Source organism: Nomascus leucogenys, chromosome 6 (assembly GCF_006542625.1).
Source record: "Nomascus leucogenys isolate Asia chromosome 6, Asia_NLE_v1, whole genome shotgun sequence".
Lineage (NCBI taxonomy): Eukaryota > Metazoa > Chordata > Mammalia > Primates > Hylobatidae > Nomascus > Nomascus leucogenys.
In genome coordinates this window covers 100,240,437-100,262,719 of record NC_044386.1, presented here as the reverse complement: position 1 = coordinate 100,262,719, position 22,283 = coordinate 100,240,437, and the positions used below count along the sequence as shown (strand labels likewise).

The 22,283-nt window shown below is 45.7% G+C and overlaps 1 protein-coding gene across 1 annotated transcript in view; it reads right to left on the bottom strand.

Moving 5' to 3' along the window:
- CEMIP (cell migration inducing hyaluronidase 1) overlaps positions 1 to 15,673 on the bottom strand; it is a 179,750-nt gene extending 164,077 nt beyond the window's left edge. Inside the window, exon 1 of the mRNA XM_030814900.1 lies at positions 15,383 to 15,673. The gene's annotated coding sequence lies outside the window, so the exon portion shown is untranslated. The remainder of the gene's footprint in view (positions 1 to 15,382) is intronic.
- Between the last annotated feature and the right edge of the window lie 6,610 nt (positions 15,674 to 22,283).

Here is a 22,283-nt window from a genome sequence, read left to right as displayed (position 1 = left end):
CTATCTTGAGGCCTCTCTGCCTCCTCATTACCTAGGACATCCTTGCCCCCACTCTTGGTCTTTCTAGGTTCTACTCACCATCCTCCTAGGCTCTGCCTACGTGTTGCTTCCCAAAAGAGGCTTTCTCTCCCTGCTCCCACTTCTACTTCCACCAGCCACTTGCAGCAGATCCCCTATTTTTCTCCTTAAACCTTTCAACTTTTCTTCATATCACTGACCACAGTTTGGAATCACATATGCCCGTGATTTTTTCATATCTATTTTTTTTATATTTGTCTCTCTCCCTAGACCTACACTATCCCACTAGCCACCTGTGGCTATTAAGCACTGGAAACATAGCAGGTCCGAACTGAGATATGCTGTAAGCAGAAAATATATACCAGTTTTGAAGATTTAGTATGAAAAAATGTAAACAATCTCATTACTTTTTATGGTGACTACCTGTTGAAGTGACAATATTTTGGACGTAGAGGTGAAAACAAAGTATATTATTAAAATTAATTTCACCTGTTTCTTTTTAAACTTTGTTTTAGTGGGGCTACTGGAAAGCTCAGAATTCCAAATGTTGCACCCATTGTATGTCTCCTGGACAGCACTGCTCTAGACTGTAATCTCCATGCAGGCAGGTCTCAGCTCATTTTGGTCACTGCTGCATCCCCAGAGCCTAGCAGCCTCTGCAATATTATAAGCTGACTTCAGTAAACTGCTAAATGAGGCAATAAATGAGTGAATGAGTCAGACAAGCAAAGGAAAAACTTCTGGTTAAAAAAATAATCATATGAATATGGATACTACAAGTTCGTAAGCTCACTGTTATTTTGTGTGAGGGAGAAATTTCTGATTTGGGACCATTTGGAACAAGCTACAACCCTCTTTAGAGGCCAAACGGGACTACTCGGTCATCTGTGGTTAAACCAGATAAAAATCACAGACAACAGAAAGGCAAAGATAAACTGCTGGAGGGTCTTTGACCTCAAGTTGTCCCACTTTTCAAATCCCCAAAACCAGGAACACACTCGGCAACACTTTGACCTAAAAATAAAATCATAAATAACAGAAACAACTTGACAAAAGCATTCTACTTAAGTTCAAAGATGACCCTAGTGTTAATAAAACTGTAATGAGCACCTATTAAGAATTTCTGGCGGGGATGCCCAGTTGCATGTGGTGTTTGTTTTTCATCCTATCCCACTAATGAATATTTAGCTCAGTGTTTCCCCAACATAGGTCCCACAGCACCCAAGTCTCAGAAAGTCCTCTGTGAAAATAGAAAGGGAATTCCCTAGACCAACACGTCTGGGAGATACTATACACTATGCACCTCTCCCTGAGAGACATGGTACATGCTGGTTTACAAAGGCATTGAGAAGACCTTGGAAAATGAAAACAGGTCAACTTTGTTTAGCCCAGTTTGTCTCAAACTTGTTTGACCTCAGAATATCTAGTGACAGCTCAAGGAAGCGATGCTCCTGAGAAATACATTTTAGGAAGGGCTCATCTAAGCTTCATTTCCAAAACCTTAATTAGTGATAAATTATTCTGGTCTTGTGGGTAACCCTACCTGTGGGAAACCCAGCTGTGATAACCAGAGTTCCACCATTCAATGGTAACCACTCCCCTTTACTTTGGGTAAGAGAAAAACACCCACCACAGAAGACTCAACTTCATGTCGATAATGTGTGTAGTTATGCATAATGACAAGTAAATAAGGAACTTTGAGGGCGTTGGTCTTACACACCCAAATCAATTATGTGCCTCTCAACATCTTCCAGTTTCAGAGAGCAGAAGAGGGAAAGACATCCTGAATGAAAGCAAATAATTGGACAGGTTACACAGCCAAGCTAGGCAAGGAGTTTGTGCCATTCAAATTTCACTGTTGCACCAATCTGCTACCACCCATGCAGATCTCAAAATCTGCAGCTCCAACGCTTACCCTCTTAATGTGATATTCTGAGCTAGGGCACAGAGATACTAGCAAGTCTGCTTTTTACACTTCTTAAACTGTATTTTCATCAGAAGTCAGAAGATTTGGACTACCTTTCTCTATTCTGTGTCCTCCCGATATATGTAAAGCACTTAAAAAGTGAGTGTAAGTAGTAGATCTCAGGAAATGCTAGTAAGTAGCTCTCCTCTCAGGATAACATTCATGCCTGAATGTTTCAGTTCTGAAGATACAATGGTGACTGAGATGGACTAGTTCCTGATCTCACGGAGTGTTGAGCTTGACAGACACCACACCGAGGAGACACAATCTCTTGTTCTGCAAGGGACCGCTACAGCACATGCCTTGGCCATTCAGATGCTTGTTCTAGGACCAGCTACTGCCCATAGCTTGCCAAAGGTTTAAAGTTTGTAAATTTCCCCAAAGTCACAGCATGGCCATCTCTACGTACAGTGTCTGCTAATTCAATCAGCTACGTTGACAAGTAGAAGAGACATGCTATTTTGTATACCTAGTATGTACAAGATCATAACTCTAAGAAGTTGCCATGTATTAGTTCACATAGTACTCAGAATAATATATAATCATCCTATTTTAGGGGATGGATAAGCAACTGAGGCAAAGAAAGGTGAAGTAACCTGTCCAAAGTCATGCAGCTAATCAGTGCAGGAGGTAGATTTATAACTGGGACTGTTGGGCTCCAAAGCTTATGCCCTTTCCCAGTTCATTATGCCAGCTCTAATATTCTACAACCCAAGGAAGATATAAAGTAGAGAGCATGCAAATTGATGGAGAAAGAATATGGAGAACAGTTTATTTTGCGGTCAACAAAACCTAAGGGGGCCCTTCCTGGAATACTTCGTATTTCTCTCTTTTTGTCTGATTAGAACCATCTTGGAGATATTGGTGATCTGAATTTAATGTGTTTCTGTTGAATGGCAGAACCCAGCCTTTGTGACTTTCTCTCCTCTGGCTACTTGGTGAGCATACTCAGATTTGCTTTAAGACCACGTACAGGGATGACACGAAAGGAATATTTGTGGGTGGGTTTAGTTTGCTAAAATCACCCAAATGTCTGATGACGACTACAGTGCAGAGAAGAGATGAGGACATGGAAGATCACCCAGGGGGCATCTGCAGACCAGACCGCATTCAGAGTTTCCATCTCATCCAGTTAAGCTTTGAGGAAATTTGAGCTGAATCTGCATCCTTCGCGGTGACTACTCCCTCCTCCCCAAAGGTGAGTCTCACTTGAAATGCTGTCCCTTTATCCCACTTTCCCTCCACTGCCTGTGCTACAGGTCAGTCAACAAGGTGGTTAGAAATTTGCCTGAGAATTCATGAAGAATTGTGAAAAAATCGTAATATCTGCACAGCTCACAAAAAAGCCAGCACAGAGGCCACAGGATAAACTCTCCTCACCCCAGCCCTGAGGCTGGATACAGGAAACAGGGGTGCATCTGTCCAAAGGGCTATTGTGAGACAAGGGCCTGGGATTAGGAGCCTCGGAAAATTTTCCTCAAGGGCTTGGAGCCTCTACTTGCAGCGGAAAGAAACCTCATGGTGGCAGCGACTCGAGCCACAAGACCCCTGAAATGTCCCTGATTTAATCTTCTATCTATCGCCTTCTGGGCCCTATTACCCTGGTACCAACAATTCACTTCGGGAGTGCAGTTATCCTTCTTGCCGAAGGGTATTTACTGAGCCCTAGCAGTGACATTATCCGCTAATCTAGAGTGAGAAGTGGGATTCTGGAATGTATTTCTTACCAAGAACACCACCCTTGGGAGGCAGGAAGACAAGCCCAATCTTAGATACCTGCCACCAGGTACAAGGACCTAACACCCACCAACTGATCACACACTTCACTCAGGTGAAAAGCTGAACTCCTTGACTCAGCTTTTAAGGTTCTACAGCCCTGCCCCACTTTTATGATCTCATTTCCAGCCACAGGAAACTTCTAGTTCTTCTCCAAATATCTTTTTTTTTTTTTATACAATCCTCTGCATTCAGTTCAGGATATTCCTTCCTTCTTAACCCTCCATTCTCTGGCCTGGGAGAAACTGTACTTTTCTTTAAGGCCCAATCAAATATCACTTCCTCCATGTTACCTTGTCTCTTTCCCCAGCAAAGTAGTTTACCATCACTTTGTACTGCTTCCATATTGCTTTGTTTACGCCTCTGTTACAGCATGGATTGTAGGTAGTTGAATGTATGTCTGTCTCCTCAACTAAACTGTGAGCTTTTCCACTGCAGGGAGATGCAATGGAGTCATCTCTGAAACCCATGTATCTAGAAAGAATTGGCGGGTCAACGATGAGTACATTCGGGTTGCAATTACTCTCAATGAATTCAACTCTATGAATACTGTTCTATGAGTCCGATCTACTGTGAATTCTAATATTCCCCCAACATGCTTTTTCAAAACTCAAGATTCGAGCAACATTAGTTATCATGAAGAGCTTTTGGACTCACGGTGACATAGGTCTGAGTTCCAACTCCACCACCTTGAGCCGAGTGACCTCCACCTGGAGCTGCATAAGTGATGCAGCTTCACTGAGTCTTCTCCATCTGCAAAACAGGACAATGTCTTGTTTACAGTTGTCAGGAAGTTTAAATAAGTTGATGCATGCAATGCTGTCTGCGTGAGTCTGAATGTTTTAGTTGCCCAATAAACACTGAATATTAATGATGTTGATGGAAATAACCATAAAGCCACAGGAGTACAGACCTCTGAGAAATTGACTAGTAGGCTTTAGTTTCATTCAAATACCAGAGCAGAATACATGAGAGTCAACATCAAATGTAGTGAGAAATGCACATGCTTGGGGGGCTGGTGTTCAGATGCAGGACTCATTCATTTGAATATTTAAAAAATATTTGAGTACCTACTATGTGCTAGCCCTTGGGAGTAAAACAGAACATGAAAAGTCTCTGCCTTTGAGCCAAGTAGGGGTCCTGTCTCTGAATGAAGAAAGGACTCTTTATTGTATTGGGACGTGGCTGAGATGAGAAGCCATCTCCAGAGGGAAACCACAGACTTCTGCACCACGTATCCCACAATGGCCACTAAGGGCCCTTCATGAGCAGGGCTCTATTCAAATAGTGACTCTGCCTCTCTGCCCCTCGTTCCCCTGAGCTCAGAGGGGTGATGTCCTCAAACAACCTCAACAGAGCAGAAGCTCGAGTTCATGCTTATTATGCAAGATTCAATGGAAGTATCATCTTTTTTGTATGTCAAAAATAGCTTTTTATTTAAATAAATTTTATATGGAGATGTTTAAAGTAAAAATGAACTTCACTACATGGTCATTCTCAGAAAATTCCAGGATATGTTAATGTGTTACCATTTGTAACATTACACCGTGATTTTAAAATGTAGAACAGATTTCAGCTGTTTCTCAGTCACCTGGAAAGTTCAGGCACACACATAACCCACAATTATGTGGTCAGAGGAATCTCCAAGCCTCTTCAAAGCTACCAACCAAACAGACACTGCTGAGATGGCCATGCCCTTTTATTTAAAAAAAAAAAATCATTTAAGCAAGAAGAAATCTCTGCATATGGAAATCCCAAAGCCAAAATCCTCCAACTGCTTTCTCTCTCACTACAGGAACTGAATTGAGAAATCTGATGAACTCGGTGGTTTCTTAAGTGGTCACAGACTAGTGACACATCAGCCCAGCAAAATTTGCAAAACATTCTACTACAGAGCACCACAATTCCTGCCTTCTCCGAAAAGGAAGGGAAGGAAGGGAGAAGGGAAGAGAGCAACGTCAGATCCCAAGTCTGAAGAGGACACATGTTCCTCTCTTCTCCACTTTCTCTGGGAGTCCCACACCCCAAATTCAAATCAACAGGGCTCAGAGGAGCCTTTAGCATCACCAAAGGTCTTGTCTGCCTTGTCTCTGGTACTGATCTCTGCCTGGGAGACCACAGCAGAACCCTCACCGACTGGGATGTTAACCTTCCAAACAGAATGGGCCCTGGAGGTGGGTGTTTACCAGAGACAGGATGAGAGTGAGATAAGTGAGGCACTCGCCTTGGGTGCAAAACTGAAGAGGCCACCAAAAAACTCAATCATTGCTATAAAGAATAGTGCAATGCAACACTTTAAAAACCAAAATCAGCACCAACAATTTCACGATGAATGAAATATCAAAATTCTAAATAAAGATAAGGTCAATATTATTGATTTTTCTTTTGCCTCTAGTGCTTATGTTTCCTTGTGTCTAATAAAGCTTTAGAGTCGTCTGGCCGTGAGCATGCGGCTCAGCTGCAAGCACCAGTTGGAGCGGAAGAGAGACGAGCGGGCTCACTCATGGCTCAGCAATGTTGGTGCAAAACAACCTTTTGCTGAGTAACATGGAAATGGATCTAAAACATATGGATTAAACGCCTCTGAAAATAAACAGGGTTTTCAAAGGAAAGGAAAGGAAAAGTACTTAGCCACTATGTTTGTGGTTTTCCTGAACTCAAACCTTTGGAAAACTAGCATAACAGTGAATTACTCAGAGCCTGTAACACAATCAGCTTTGAAATAGACTTGTCATAAACCACCAGTTTCTTCTAAAAGAAATGTTTTTCTTTTTTCTTTTTTTTTTTTTGAGATGGAGTTTCACTCTTGCTGCCCAGGCTGGAGTGCAGTGGCGCAATCTTGGCTCACTGCAACTTCCACCTCTTGGGTTCAAGCAATTCTCCTGCCTCAGCCTCTGGAGTAGCTGGGATTACAAGCATGTGTCACCATGCCTGGCTAATTTTTGTATTTTTAGTAGAGACAGGATTTCACCATGTTGGCCAGGCTGGTCTCAAACTCCTGACCTCAAGTGATCTGGCTGCCTCGGCCTCCCAAAGTGCTGGGATTACAGGTGTGAGCCACCTCACTCGGCCTTAAAAAAATTTTTTTTAATGGTTCACCCAAACTAGCTCCCCTATGCACTCCCTTTGGGGCTCATTCGTATTGTTCTTTATAAGAAGGAGCATGACTTTGCACACCGACAGGGGCCTGGGAGGCACTGGAGACCCAGGATTCAGTAGGACTCCTGAGGGGAGCCTTTAGGGGGCTTGAGGAGACCAAGCTGGGAATAAGTCCCTCACAGCATGGTAAGAGTCCTCCAGAGAAGGCAAACAAGTAATGCTTTGGACTAGGAGTCAGACAGACACCCAAGGGCATCCACCTGTATCACCTCTGTAACTCTGAGCATTAGTGTTTTTGTCTTCTACCTGCAGATACCACTGCCTCCTCTGGAAGCTGGAGAGAAGAAGGGCCCACACACGGTGAGAGCCCAGGCAGCAGCCACTGTGTACAAGTGGATGGCTCAGGTTCACCACGGGCCAGCCCCCTAAGACAGTTCCATGGAATTTTAGAAACCAGCATCTGTGGCTACCAGTGCTAAGAGATCAGCACCACCAAGGAGCCAACCTAAGTCCAGCTTTGAGGAAAAATCTAGGAAGTAGGAGAGAGAGAGGCTGAATCCCAAGGTCTGGGAGTCAGTCTTTGTTTTAGTATGTTCCAGTTGCTGTGGTGATGTGGGCTGATGCAAAGACCTCCGGACAGGAGGCTGGATCCCCCCAGAAAGAGATGCTGCTGATCACCCACCAACACTCAGCCTTCCCTGACACTGTCCAGGGCAAGTATTTTGGTATGGCCAGCAGAAGGAGCCCCAGGCAACTGCAAATGCCCATCCTGGAGGGAAACCCATCTGCCAGGGGGCCCCTTCCCTCTGCTAGAGTTCCTCACATACCTAGCAGGGTTCTTCCAGAGGTGAAGGTGCTGTCTAAACTCTCTAGACTGAACAAGCCTTACTCTCACCATCTTCAATAATTCATATGATTATGTTTTGAGAGCTGGCTCCAGGCCCAGAAGGGGCTCTTCAGTTCCCTTTCTAAGGACTGGGACCACCCATCAGCGAGGGGCAGCCTCTCTTCGGGTGTTATCCCATTCAGGGTATCATTTTCTCCCTTGAGGAGAGCTTTGTAGGAGGCAGATAGAAGCCACAGCTAAAAATTGGAGCCACCACCCCCAACCCTGCGCCTCTGCAGCAGAGCTCTTCCATTCCTCTCTATCGGACTTGCCTCCTCTTTTCAAACCCCACCTTCAAAACATCTTGCAGTCAATCAAATTTGGCTTTTTGACATCAATGAAAAAGGATGCAAGATCTTGGATAGAACTTGCCAAATTTTAAACCCTGAAAATAAGATTTCTTTTTCCTTACCAGCTTTTATATAAAAAATATTGGGAGGTTTAACAAGATTAACAGACCAGGTTGTAAATAAGAAGCCTATTTTTGCAAAAAGCTCACAGCTTTGTTTGTCCGTTCCATGCTCAGCTACAAGTTGGAGTTTCCTGCACCTATCACATACAGTCTTTCCCACTGGTCTTCCATGTACCCCATCTTTGTTGGATTATCACACATGCGATAATTCCAGATTTCCATTTTTAATTTTAATTCTGGTTTTCAATTTTCACTGAAAATTGTTGATGGACACACACACACACACACACACACACAGCAAGACATCCAGAATATTAAAAAGACATAGCAGGCCAGGTGCAATGGCTCACGCCTGTAATCCCAGCACTTTGGGAGGTAGCGGTGGGCAGATATCTTGGGCTCAGGAGTTCGAGACCAGCCTGAGCAACACGATGAAACCTCATCTTTACAAAAATGTTAAAATTAGTCCAAAAAATTAGTCTGAGCTACTTGGGGGGCTTGAGGATCACCTGAGCCTAGGAGGTTGGGGCTGCAGGGACCTGTCTTCATGCCACTGCTCTCCAGCCCGGGTGACGAAAGTGAGACCTTGTCACAAAAACAAAACAAAAAGACACAGCAACACAAACCACAATAAAACTAAGCTAACACTATTGATACGACTGCCAAAAGCAAAATGAAATGACCCAGGACCGAAGTTTTCAGAGTGTGCTCCTTGGAACCCACAGAGCTCTGCGGAAATTTTTGAGAGACCTCAAGACAAAAATCGGCTCCCATCCCCAACCACAGCCACTTCTTATCTAGTTTTTAAATTGGATTTACTAAGATTTTATCGGAAAAAAAGCATTTTGTGGTTCAAGTAATTTTTAAGTTACTAGTCTAGAAGACTAAAGGTCTCCTAAAGGAAAGAGGCCTAACAGCTGCTCAGAAGCACTCTCTCATGCCCAGTGTAGCCCAAAGTCTGGGCAGTTAAGGGAGTTTGTGCACATGATGCAAGTAAGGGAGCTTATGTACCTGGACAGGTAAGGGAGCTTATGCATCTGAGGCAGGTAAGAAACTTCATGCACCTGAAAGGTTGCAGGAAGTAAGGGGTTTAGGCCTTTCTGAGCTTCTGACTCTCCTCATATGCCTCAGTGAAGCTTCCTCGGATCTCCTCTGGCTGAATTAATGGTCTTCTTAATTTCTCCAGCAGGTCTCCTGCCCTCCACTCCTCTTGACTAATCTGTCCTAGCCCTCATCACCCTGTATGACAACTTCTGACTGGGATGTCTGTCCTCTCACCAGGCTGCTAGCTCTTTGAGAGCAGGGACCATGTATTCAACTGCCTTCTCAGTGACTCGTTCAGGGCCTGCCTCATAGAAGATGATCAAAAACTTGTACTCAACTTATTTTCTGCTTCCGATTGTGGTGGTGGGTGACAGAACGCAATGGCACACCAGCATCTTGAGCTACCCAGAATGTACTGGTGATGACCAGTTCATCCTCCCAGGAGTCCCACAGGGAGGGGGTTGAGGAAGATAATTGGGCCTTAAATTTCATTTTCAGGTTCAAAAAAGAAGAAATTGCGATCTTTGGAGTCTAAAAAAGTTGTTTAAATGTAAACATCCATTCTCAGTGTCTGGAGCCAGAGTTAGATGAAATTCCCTAAGTGATCTCTTAATACCACCAAAATTACATTCAAATGCCTCTGCCAGGCAAAGATAAATTGCCATTTGCACAACGATCTTGTGCTTAAAAGTAGCTCAGTCCAGAGGGCTTTGGAAAATTTATTATGACAGGGAAAAGTGGAAACTTAAAGGGGGCCAAGATATTTAGTCTGCTGATAAGATGGCTTAGGAGTGACAATAATTATCTCCAAGAATTTTAAGGGTCATTATAAGGTCATTAGGAGGGCACAGAGCAGCTGGGCTTCCTCAACTCGGACAACAGGAACTGACTTAAATTACACCAAAAAGAATTGGAATCAGAATCACAGAAAGTCATCAATGTCGTAATGACATAGGCCCCCATGACTTGAAGGCAGCTCTGTGCACCAGCAGCATCACCTGGGGGCATGTTGGAAATGTGGACTCTCAGGCCCTACCTCAGATCTGCCAAATCAGAGCTCTCACTTTAACACGTGCCCCTGTGAGTTGTTGGCATATTTTAAGTCTAAGAAGCACTGGTCTAACCTAACCCCTAAACAAAAGACTAGAGAAGTCAAAGAACCTGCCCGGGTCCTGGCTGATAGTCCAGGCAAGGAGTACAGTCACAGTATGCAGTAAGCAGTCTCCAAGGAACACTCCAATGGTGCCCATCTTTCCTGACTGGCAGAGCCACAGAAAAATGTGCCTGTCCTCCAGGCCACTGCACTTTCCTCGTCCCAAGGGCTGGGTGCATACCTTACAGCCATAAAGACTCTGGAGAACAGCATGAGCTCCTCACCTCAGAGAGGGCCAAAGAGTGCAGCAGGCTCCTGGGGAAGCCTGTGGCCCTCCCCGCTCTGTGTGATGTCTAAAAACAGGTGAGACAGCAATCTGGCATGGACAGCTTCCTTGCCAGAACAACTATCTAGATGCGCTTTCTCCGTCACAGAAAATGTCTAATGGTGCAGCTCTCCTACTGACAGGAGAGAAAGAAATTCACAGGGCTTTCAAAGACCTGGTCTTCAAAGGGTTTCAAAGTCTGGGCAAAGCACTTTAAATTGAAGTTGCATCTAAACCCCTGATATGACTGCCCTTCCAGAAGACTCAAAGATATCCCAGTGCAAGGAGCCAGGCTGTCCAGCTCCTTGCTCTGAGCAGGTGCCTGTGCAAGGAAGGCCTGCCTGCTTGTGCTCCCCAGTGCTCACTCACCTGCAAGGGGTGGGGAGGGAAGGATGGATTCAGATACCTGGAGCCAAGCTGAGCCTTTTTTAGGGACAGGCTCTAAAAAATAGGGGGCAGAGAGGAATAGCAGCTCCTCTCCCTCTGGGTAGCCATGTGTGTTTCCTGACACCAAGGGAACTAAGCAGACAGCAAATGTATATTTGATGACATTTCTCTGCAAGCAGCCTCCCTTCTGAAGAACCAAGCTTGAACAAAGCCTGGTGCCAGGGCACACAGAGAAAAAGGACTAGGGGGCCTGCCAGAGAGGATAAGATGGCCCCTGAAGAAAGTGGCTAAAGCAAAGACGTGCAGATGTTAATAAAAGTCACTATGATAGTCACCATCCTACTCAAATTAGCAAAGTTTCCACATGCCAGACTTTAGGGAAACGAGGTTCAGGCCCAGCTGAATAGCTTGCAAAACAGTAGAAAGGAACCCAGCACTGAGAAGTCTCCCCCAGTACCCACTGCCACTTCCAGACTCCTGCCAACCCAACCAGATACAAGAGAGTAAGAATGTGATCCTTTCCTATGCACTGTTCAAAGAAAACTGAAACTGCCTCCAGATAATGGTAAAAACCAAGCAGTGAGAGATAGCTGATGCTTTACCCTGATAAGATCAAACATCTGGGTCTGTGCCATCATATAGAAAGAGATGTGTAGTCCAGACTTTCCAAAGATATGCAGTCTTGTGGATGCGGCTCACAAATGCAACTTCGTTCCCCTTTAGGAACCCAACCTACATGTTTGCATTTCTCTTTTGAGCTATAACTGCACATGCAAATTGCATTTAATCCATCAAATTGTGATGCTTTGCCAATACCACAGAAGGTACTAAAAAGAGGTCACTTAAGCAGCAGGCTTCAAAGGAGGCTGATGAGAATACTTGAATTCACCCCTTTCGCTCTGCTGGCCTTCCCCACTGAATGCCACTCTTGCCATTTGATCTGTCTGTCCTGAGGACTCAGACACTGCTGCAACAGGCAGAATGCCACAGGACTGATGAAGAGCTCGTTTCTACCACTTCTCATGACAGTTCCTCCCCTCACTGGCCCTTCACTCCAAGAGTGTCCTGTAGTTCAATAGTTTTCTTACCAGAAAGCCAAGCGTATGCTGGAAACTGGAATCTGCATGGGAGTCCACAGAAGACAGCCAGGAATTCAAGGTCATCCAAGGCCCCATGTCCTCCTGCTCTGTTCGTGTCACCAGCAGTCTCATAGAAAGATTCTGAGCATCTGTAGCATGTATTCTTCAGCCCCAATCCTTTTAGATGGAAGAAGCTAAGATTCCTTCTGAGCTATTAAGAGCAGAGGGAGGAGAAGAATAAAAATCTAAGAGCACCAGAATGTAAAACTGACAGGGATAAAAACACTCACATGCGCACACACACACACACACTTTTGTGGGGAAAAAAAAACTCTAACTGGAAGATTGGGTGCTATACAATTCCATTCTCCAAACTTCTGTGGTGTGTCATGTATTAGTGATGTCTACCAGACAGAACCCTGAAATGCAGAGCTGGAGGGGACCCTCCAGTCCAGCTGGGATCAAATAAGTGCCCACTGCTCCGGGCAGAGCAAGTGTCTTGTTCAGAATCTCACACCTAAGCAAGGCTCAAGCATGAAGTAAGGTGCTTCCTGCTTGGCAATGACCACTCAGTGAAACCCTGGGCAAAGTTCCACTCCATAAAGCTAACCCCTATTTCATCCTGGAGTGATCTAGAAACCAGGCCTTGGAGGCCACTCTCCATCAATACCCAAGAGTACTTCACTGGCAGAAAGACAACAAAGCCTCTTAGAAGACCTTGCATTCTTGTGAGAGAACAATCAGGAAAAATTGATCATCTGAACCAGAGGGCTGTGATAATATTTTGAAAACAACTCACTTTTATCTTTCCTCCAAGTAGTGTAGGTAGGGGAAAACAGTTGACTGATTTTTATCACATAAAAGTTCTTCCATTTGTCTTTAAATAAGAATTTTTTTTGCATTGTGATCAACTCCAGCACTTTCATCAATTCCATCAACAAATTCTCGGATGCAAAAATAGCTTGAAGATGGAGTCCCTATCAAACAGTTACTAGGTTAAGAGAGAGGGCAAAGGGATGGTGAACATAATTCAAAAGAAATGCACAACTGTCTTTAAAATATACCTGTAATTGCTGCCATTTAAAAAGATTTCTCTGTGCTCAGCACTGGATTAAATGCTTTACATTGTACCAATTACTGTAATTCTCATGGCAACCCTGCAAGATGGGATTGTGTTATTCCCAATTTACATATCAGCAAACAGGCACAAAACATTTGAGCAACTTTCCCAAAGTCACAGATGCTGTCTCAAAATTTGTTTTATAAGAGGTGTTTGTTTTTACTCTCCATCCGCCTTTGTCAGTCACAAACAAAAGCAGACGTGCGTTTCTTGTAATTTTAAAATAAAGGAAGATACACACTTCAGTATGGGTGGAAATGACAAAAAGAGCCCCGTCCAGTGTCATTTCTTACCAGAGGAGGGAGATCTTTAATTTGATGCACAGATTAAACCCTACAGGTTTTTCCACCCTGTTTCAAGTGACCAACTTGAAAAGTCATCTACTGGGCTAAAGAGGAGCCTTTGGAAATTGCTTTAAGAATGTCATGGGCTTTGAACAAAACTATTAGGATCAGAAAACAGCATAGTTGCTTTTGCAAATGCATCCGATTGCATTCTCTATACATTTGGTCTATTTGATTTCTTCTGCATTCTATCATTAATCGTGAATCTAATATATCCTCCTAATATCATATTTACTAAATAAATAATTTAATTTGATGGAACACATGAACTCGTGCCCTACACAGAAAACAGTTTGAGCTGGATCCCTAATTATGTCTGGCGTAATTGTATCTGGCATTATCTCACTGCCTGGGTCGGATTCTCAGGGGCCGTACTTTCCTAACAGCTCTGAGGGGTCTCCGTGGTGTCATAGAAAAGCCAGAGAACCACAGAGTGCCCCCGGGAGGTCCTGCAGAACTGCCGGCTCAGCTAGGACCTGGTCACAAACCACAGACTCCTGAGGGCTGGGCTGCCTCCTGAATGGTAATACCGAGGGCCCCCGAGGACTATCAATCCCTTTCCTCTTTCCCAGCGCCCCAACGCCTTGGGTCTGGGAAGAAAGCGCACGACTTCCCCGGAGACCCAGGGCCACAGACCCCGAATGGAGGAAGTGGCTGGGAGCTGTCCATGGTGGCGTCGCGCCTGGGCACGCAAAGCCGCCGGCTCCCCGCCCTCGGGCGCTCCCTGGATCACTTTCCAGACCGCAGGGATGGAGAGACGCACTCCCCGGCTCACCGTTCCTGGGATGGGGCTGCAGCCAGGCACTGGCTCACACATCAGAGGGTTAGTTTTTAAAGGGAGCTCTCACCTGTGGGTAGCGTTGGCTGCTTGGAGAAGGACTCAAGACCTCAAACCCGGCCGCTGGCGGAGCTCCTGGGACTGCCGTAGCGTCCGACCCTTGTGGAACAGCGGCTGTCGCGGAGAGTGTCTGCGGCTGAGGACCCAGGGCGCACAGCACTCCTCTCTCATGAGCACACGCATCCCGTGGGGTCCATTCCAGAATGTCACTGGCCCTCGTTCCCAGAGCGGCGAGCTGGAGACCTGGCCAGGGTTCTGCCAGGACTCTCTGCCTTTCCTCCCAACCTAACGCGACCTTTCTTGGAGCCGACGTTCTTTGCCGGGGACCACCAAACCTTCTTCCAGCGATGCCACGTTTGGAGTCTCAGTCTAAACATCAGCAGAGCCTCCCGGGTTCATCTAACACTGCAATTGCCTCAGCTCGGCCCCGCGCCAGCGCGTCGCTGGGTGCCTAGCGCTGTCCCGGAGGCACTGGGAGGCGAGGGAAACTGGGAGGAAGAGCGTGCTGAGGCAGGAGCAGCAGGGCGCAGACCTGTTGCTAGGCGCACGCCTGCTAGAGCTCGGCGTGAGCTGGCTCCCAGTCGGCAGGACACCGAGACCTGACCCTTGTGGTACTCCCTTCTCGGCGAGACATTCTCCCGGGCGCAAGCCCCCGGTGCCATTCAGAAGGGGGAAAATCTACGGAAAGCAGGAATCTGCCCCCTCTGGATGCCCTCTGGGGACTCCAGCGCCCCCCGGCACCTGCAGCTTGTAAAGCATCACAAGATCTCAGCGAAATCCCACAGAGGACAGTGCCAGGGGCGTGTGCCCATCAACAGACGCATGGACAAACAGACAGAGGTAGACTGCACAGCACAGGGTGGACAGACAAACAGAAACTGAGGCGGGTAACGTTTACTCTGTGCCGGGTGGAGGCGTGGGTCCCCGCTTCTTACCTCTCTTCCGTGGCATGGGCCGTCAACTCATCCCTGACGCCCCCAGCCAGGCCCTCTTACCTCTGGGTCGGTAGCCGTGACAGTGTCACGCCTCGCGGGCCAGGAGCGCAGCGGCCCCGGACGTCTGGTCGCTGCCCGCCAGGCGCCGCGAGCTCCCGGGGCTTTGGCAAGCTGAGTGGTAGCTAGTCTGGGAAATCGGGGTTCAGACCCTGGCCGCGCTCAGCCCCGCTGGCTCCCCGCGCCGCTTGCGCTCGCCAGGCTCTGTCCGATAGCACCGCGCTGGGCTCTGCTTGAGCGCTAGCTCCCCGGCCGTCAGCCGGAGAGGTCGCTTTTATAGCCACTTTTACTGACTCCTCCCCCGCAGAGCCCCTGACGCCCGCGCGGCACTGAGGCTCCCTCCCTCGCGCCCCGATGAAGCTTCCCTCCACGCGCCCCCGCCTTGCCCAAGTGGGGCGGGGGCCCTGCGCCCGGGCCGGACCGGGGCGGGCTCTGGCGGCAGCTCTAGGAGACGCAGACCCGAGCCCGCGGAGCCCGGGCGCGCGGAGTCCCGCCCGCAGCAGCCAGGTGAGGGCGCTGGAGGCCAGGACTCGGTGGAGCGGCCGCGGCGGACTGCGGAGAGCAAGTCCCCGGGCCTCCAAGGAGCCAGGATCGCCCGCCCGTGCCCCGCTCGCGCCCCGGGGCGTCCTCCGAGGCAAAGAGGCAGTGGAGGACAGGAGAAAATGCCTGCTCCTGCCACAGAATCGCCGCGAGTCGGGGTCCCAGGCTAAGTCTCAGGATCTCTTTTTAACTCAGCAGCAAAAGAGTAGCCTGAGAAAGAGATTTTGGTATTGGCCTAGCAGTTAATCCGAGAGGAAAATGGGTGGGTGTTCACCGAAAGCCACCTTGGTTTGAAACTGGATTCAGACATGCCAGTTACGACCGTGTACAGGATCTTAACCCCTCCCAGCCTCAGTTTCCTCATCAGGAAAATGGGTTCTGTGATGCTTCCTCACTAGAATGCTGCGGCTTAAACGAGATCAGGAAAGTCCAAGTTCTAAGCACATAATAGGTGCTTGGTAAGTTAGAAACATTCCCTGTGGGTAGGAGGGCTCTGTGCCTCTTTAACTGGACAGGCCAAAGTTCTGAAGGGTCAAAGTAAGAAGGTGCGGCTGGTCTAGACATTCCCCTGCGGGAGGAAACAGTACCAGTAGGAAAAGTTCATCACAACACATCCCTAGGGCATATGGAGACTCCTCTCAACTCTGCCGCTAACCTACTGTGTGACCAGGGCCAGCTACTTCCCCTGTCTGAGTCTCAGGGCAGTTTTTTTTTTTTGCAGGGAGGTGAGGAGTGTTTGTTTTTCTTGTTTTGTTTTAATCTGTAAAATGAGGGCGTTGATACCTGCTCTCTGCCTCTTCCACTTTTTAAAGTGTGACTCAGCCCCCTTTCCTGGTTAGCAGAGGCCTCCTAGAATATACATTTCTTTCTTCCTTCCTGCCGGTGTTCTCTGAGAACCGGCTCCTCAGGCAAGGTCTCCGTTCTGTGCAGTACACACTAGCTTCGGGAATCTAGGTCTGGACTTTCAGGCCAGGCTGTGGTCGGCAGAAGTTGTGGAAGTCTGTGATCACGTCTCCTGGGCTGAAGCAGAAGCCTTTGTCACCTGGTTAAACTGCAATCCACCTCTAGGCCTCTTCCAGAAAGCAGAACTTGATCCTTACTGGGGATGGTGGTCAGGATTCTCAGCCCTTCTTTGGTTTATTGGGAAGTAATGAACTGGATCCAATGGCAAGCCCTCCTCCCCAGCCTTTTCTTTCCAGCCGAATAAAATGGAGTCCCCCCCCCCACCCAGGGCCCCTCTCCCCAGTCCTCGCCATGATTTCTGTTTATTTGTTTCTTCCTTAAGGAGCTCCCAGAAACCAGACCCACAAAGAGTTGTGTGTTAGGGGTTTGGGGGTGCTGGGCATTTGGCCCAAATGGAGAAAGGTCGACCTTGAATCAGTCTTGCTTGGCACGACATGCAGGATTTTCCATCAGCAGACAGTAGATTTGAGGCCTGAGTGGAGCCAGGTAGCTCTCCGGTGAGGGGCTGGCTCCACAGGCATCTGGGAGATGAAGTGGTAAAGGCAGGGTCCTGTCTAGGGATGGGCCCTGAGAAGTGCTTGGTTATGTTTTCTCAAAGCACTGAAATGCCCAGCACATTCCTCTGGTACCCAGTTTTCTTTATCACAGGCCAATGCCCAGGGGGAAAGAGCAGTGCTGATGAGTTACAAACAGGCTCCGCATGTCTAAAACCAGATTCTCCAGCCAGTTCTCCATTCAGCACTGCCATTCAGCACTCAGTGATGAACGGGGCGGGCCGGGTAATTCTTTATGGATAAATATAGCAACATGACACTGGTGGATTTACTACCCACACTTCCCCAATCCAAGGTCTTGCTCTTATAAATGCAGAGACAGGAAAGAGCTGGTCAAGAAAGGCTGTGTTGGTTTTCTGGCTCTTGCCGAAATCTCCCAGCAGAGAGTCTCCAGAGAGAAGGGAAACGCCCATCAATGGTGTGACCTGCCACCCAGAAAGCCTGCCCTTCCTCCATTCTTTGCATTTGCCTCCAACCCACCTTCCTCAGGTGGGATGCAGCCCCCTCAGCTACATCCTTGTGCAGTAGAATGGCCTGCCTGCTCACTGTTGCCTCAAGTTGCCCAAGTCTGGCATCCTCAGTCTACTGACAGGATGCCACATCTGTTCCCTAAAACAAGGGCCTCCACACTCCACCTGCTGATCAGCAAAGACAGCACCTGCCCCGACAGCAGCCTGCCTTATTACAGTTTAAAAGGTTGGCCACACCTGTGGCTCCATACGCCAAGCCTCTAGACCCAGTTGTCCAGGGAAACCTGGAGTAGACGGGTGGGGGACAAGGAGAAAAGGGAAGCAGGATGTAGTTAGGGTAATGTGTGAGTGGGCTGTGGGCCTCAAGGTTTCCAGCAGACCCGCAAAAAAATTAAAACTGAATTGAGCATCTCCACCCTTGGAGAAGCAGCCTACGAATAATGAGCATATTTAAGTTCCACCAACAGGGGTCGCCCTTAGACACTGGGCCTGAAGCTGGCATCAGAAAAGGGAAATTCCCAGGCCTGGATCCGGAGGCCAGATTTCCAGCACTCAGAGCTGTTGGATTCCTGTCTTGTTGGACACAGAAGAGGCTGCCCAGCTGAAGAGAGACATGTCCTCAGCTTTTCTGGTGAGTGAAGGCCTGTGCTGGAACTTATGACAGCAAATCCCAGCTCTGAAAGTGGATTTCTACACCTTCCTCTTCAAACTCACCATCACTCTAGAGAAAGAACTCTTCTTTCCTGTGTTTTATTTATGTCTAAAACATAGGTAAACGGTGTATGTATGATGTCTTATTATTATTTATTTCCTTTTGTTCTAACTGCAAAAAATCATACCTGTTCCCTGTAAAAAAATCAACCAACCAACCAACCTTGAAAAACTTAAACAATGAACAAACCGAAAATAAATTACCTAACATCAAACATAACATGTATACATTACAAAAGCTTGAAAAATACAGAAAAACACAAAGGAAAGAAAAAAAATCACTTCTACTCAAAAATTATTTCTGTTCATTTCAGTATATAGCCAAGCATTTTTCCGTGTATAAGTTACATACATAGTTGCACAAATAGATAAATGTATGTAAGTGTTCCATAAATGTTCAATAGCTAGCTCAAAATTATTCTCTTCCATCAGATTGCATGTTCTGAGAGGGCAAGGGCTGTGTCTCTCAAGTTTACCCATCTACCCTATAGTAGCTCCTATAGTGCCCAACATAAAGTCCACATGTAGTCCACTGTCAATGAATGAATACACGAATGAGCATTTCCTATAAAAATAACATACATGCAATGGAAAAGGAGACCCAAGTGGTTTACAAACACTTGAAAAGATGCTCAACTTTACACATAAATGAAGAAATACAAATTAATACTACGCCGAAATACCTGTCAGGCTGGCAAAAATCCAAAAGTTCGACAGTACCTCTGCTGCAGGGGAGGCCAGTAAGGGTGGAGAATAAACCTTTGCATACATCACTGTTGAAACCTTATGTTGGTACAACCTGTGAGGGCAGTTTGACAAGATTTATGAAACTATACATAATGTTTGACTCAGCAACTCCAGGAATTTATCTTACAGCTATAATGTGTGAAACGAATAGCACCGGGTTATACGTTGTAGCCCTATTTTTAATAGTAAAACAACAACAACAACAAACTAGCATAAGTGCCCAGTAGTAGGGCTAATTAAATAATGTTGCATCTATATGATGGAGTATTATACAGCTGTTTAAAAACTGAACAGAATTTTTATTTTTATTTTTTGAGACAGAGTCTCACTCTGTCACCGAGGCTGGAGTGTGGTGGTGCAAACTCAGCTCACTGCAACCTCCGCCTCCTGGGTTGAAGTGATTCTCCTGCCTCAGCCTCCAGAGTAGCTGGAACTGTAGTTGTGTGCCAGCACACCCAGCTAATTTTTGTATTTTTAGTAGAGACGGGGTTTCACCATGTTGGCCAGGCTGGTCTCGAACTCCTGACCTCAAGTGATCTGTCCACCTTGGCCTCCCAAAGTGCTGGGATTACAGGCGTGAGCCACTGTGCCTGGCCAGGAATAGGGTAAATTTTATATAATTAAATAAAAAAATTAAAGCGTAGAGCAATGTGTATATGATACGCTTGCACACTGCCACTTGTGCAAAAAGGAAGGGGAGGAAAAATACTCTGTATTTGCAATTAATTATGGATGCATAGGAAATTATCTAGAATGACACACAAGAAACTAATAATATGGTTTCCTGTTTGGCAATTGATAGTTTTGGTGAGGGGTGGGAAGATGGAAGAGGGGTTGGATGTCAACTTTTCCTTATGTGCTTTTTTGTAATTTTTTTCTCTTTGAACTAAGTGAATTATTACCTAGTCAAAAATTTAAAACTGGGTGTGGCGGCCTGAGCCTATAGCCCCAGCTACTCAGGAAACTGAGGCAGAAAAATCATTCAAGGTTGTGTGTACTGTGATCAGCGCTGTAAATAGCCACTGCACTCCAGCCTGAGCAACATAGAGAGACCCTGTCTCTAAAAAAGAAGAAAAACATAAATAATTTTTAAATGCCAAAATTGTATATAATGATAAGCCTGTTTTTTCAACTAGTAATATGTCAAACACATTTCCCTGCATTTTAAATCTCTTTCTAAAATTTTTTTAAAACTTTTATTCATTTTTTTAGCATTTTTAATAAATTTGTTTACGTCTTTGTTTTTAAATTTTAATCTATTTATTTATTTATATATTTTGAAACCAGGCTATGAGACTGGCTAATTTTTGTATTTTTGGAAGAGACAGGGTTTCCCATGTTGCCCAGTCTGGTCTCGAAGTCCTGGGCTCAAGCGTTCCACCTGCCTCCACCTCCCAGTGTGCTGGGATTACAGGCTGCGCCACCACGCCCAGCCTTAAATTTCTTTCAATATTATTTTACAGTGTTATGCCATTTCCTAATATGGACATAATTTATATAATCACTCCCCTGTTACTGGTTTCAGCATTCTGAACACTCCCATGTGTGCATTTCAGGAAAATTTGGGCACTTCTCAAGAGTTCTTATTTATTTTTGCATGGCTCATGCGAAGGTATGCTTTAAGACCCAACTCAAATGTCACTGTCTCTGGGAAACCTTTTCTGATTTCTCCAACCCTGCATGTCTTCCACTGCCTCCCCACCTCCAGCTGTGAGCACTGGAGAACAGGGATGCATCTTCCCTATCTTTCTGTTCCCAGACTAGCACAAGACAACCTGAGTAGATGCTCAGTAGACACACAAATAAATAAACATTTCTTCACTACAATTCATACAATAATCCCAAGGAGAAACTCCTGGCTTAAAAAATAAAAATACAATTGAGCCATGAACAATGCCGAGTTAGGGGCACCAACTCCCAGCACAGTAGAAAATCCAAGTATAACTTTTGACTCCTCATACACTGAACTACCAATAACCTACTGTTGACCAGAATCCTCACCAATAACATAAACATATTTTTTATGTTATATGTATTATATACTTCATTCTTACAATAAAAGAAGCTACAGAAAAGAAAATGTTATTAAGAAAAACACAGGATGACAGAATACATTTACAGTACTGTTCTGTATCAATACCGTCAGTTTACACGTCTGTTTACAAGACGAATCCTCCGTCTGAAATGTCAGAAAACTGCAGCTGCAGACTGCAATCTATGACACATATCAAGCAATTCAACTTTTTCTTGTAATGTCATGACTTTTCTCTGCTCCTTGGAACCCTTTCCAGCTTCAGTAGAGGCATGGTGTTATTCAAGGTTTACGGTATTGCACTAAAGAGGATGAAAAATATGCAAGAACCACAAGAGATCACTTTCCATTGAGATCTGCAATTTACTGGAGCAACAATTGCTCATGTTGAGATGATTAGCGTCACAGGGCGTTTTAAGCGGATACTCACAACACTTGAGCTCACCACAATAGCAGCAGGAGGTGGCTATGAAATCATTACAGTAGCACAGCATGTACTACAGGTAATTTTATGCAGTTATGGTTTAATATTGCATCTTTATATTTGCATTTCTTTGGACTTCCAATAGTGCCATGTATGGTCTATAAGTGTGTGCATAAGTTTTGATAAATTTTAACTTTCTATACTAGATATGTGTATATTTTATAGTAGTAAATGATAAAATAGATTAGTATCTACACATATTTTATGCATTCATGACATGCCTAACTTTTTCTTAAATTTTTTATTATTTCTAGTCTACAAGGTTCATCTGAAAGTATTTTCAAATTGACACAAATCTCCAAAACATGTTCTAATATATTTACTGAAAAAAATCCATGTATAAATGGACCCATGTAGTTCAAACTCAGGTTGTTCAGGGGCCATCTGGATAGGTAAAATGCTG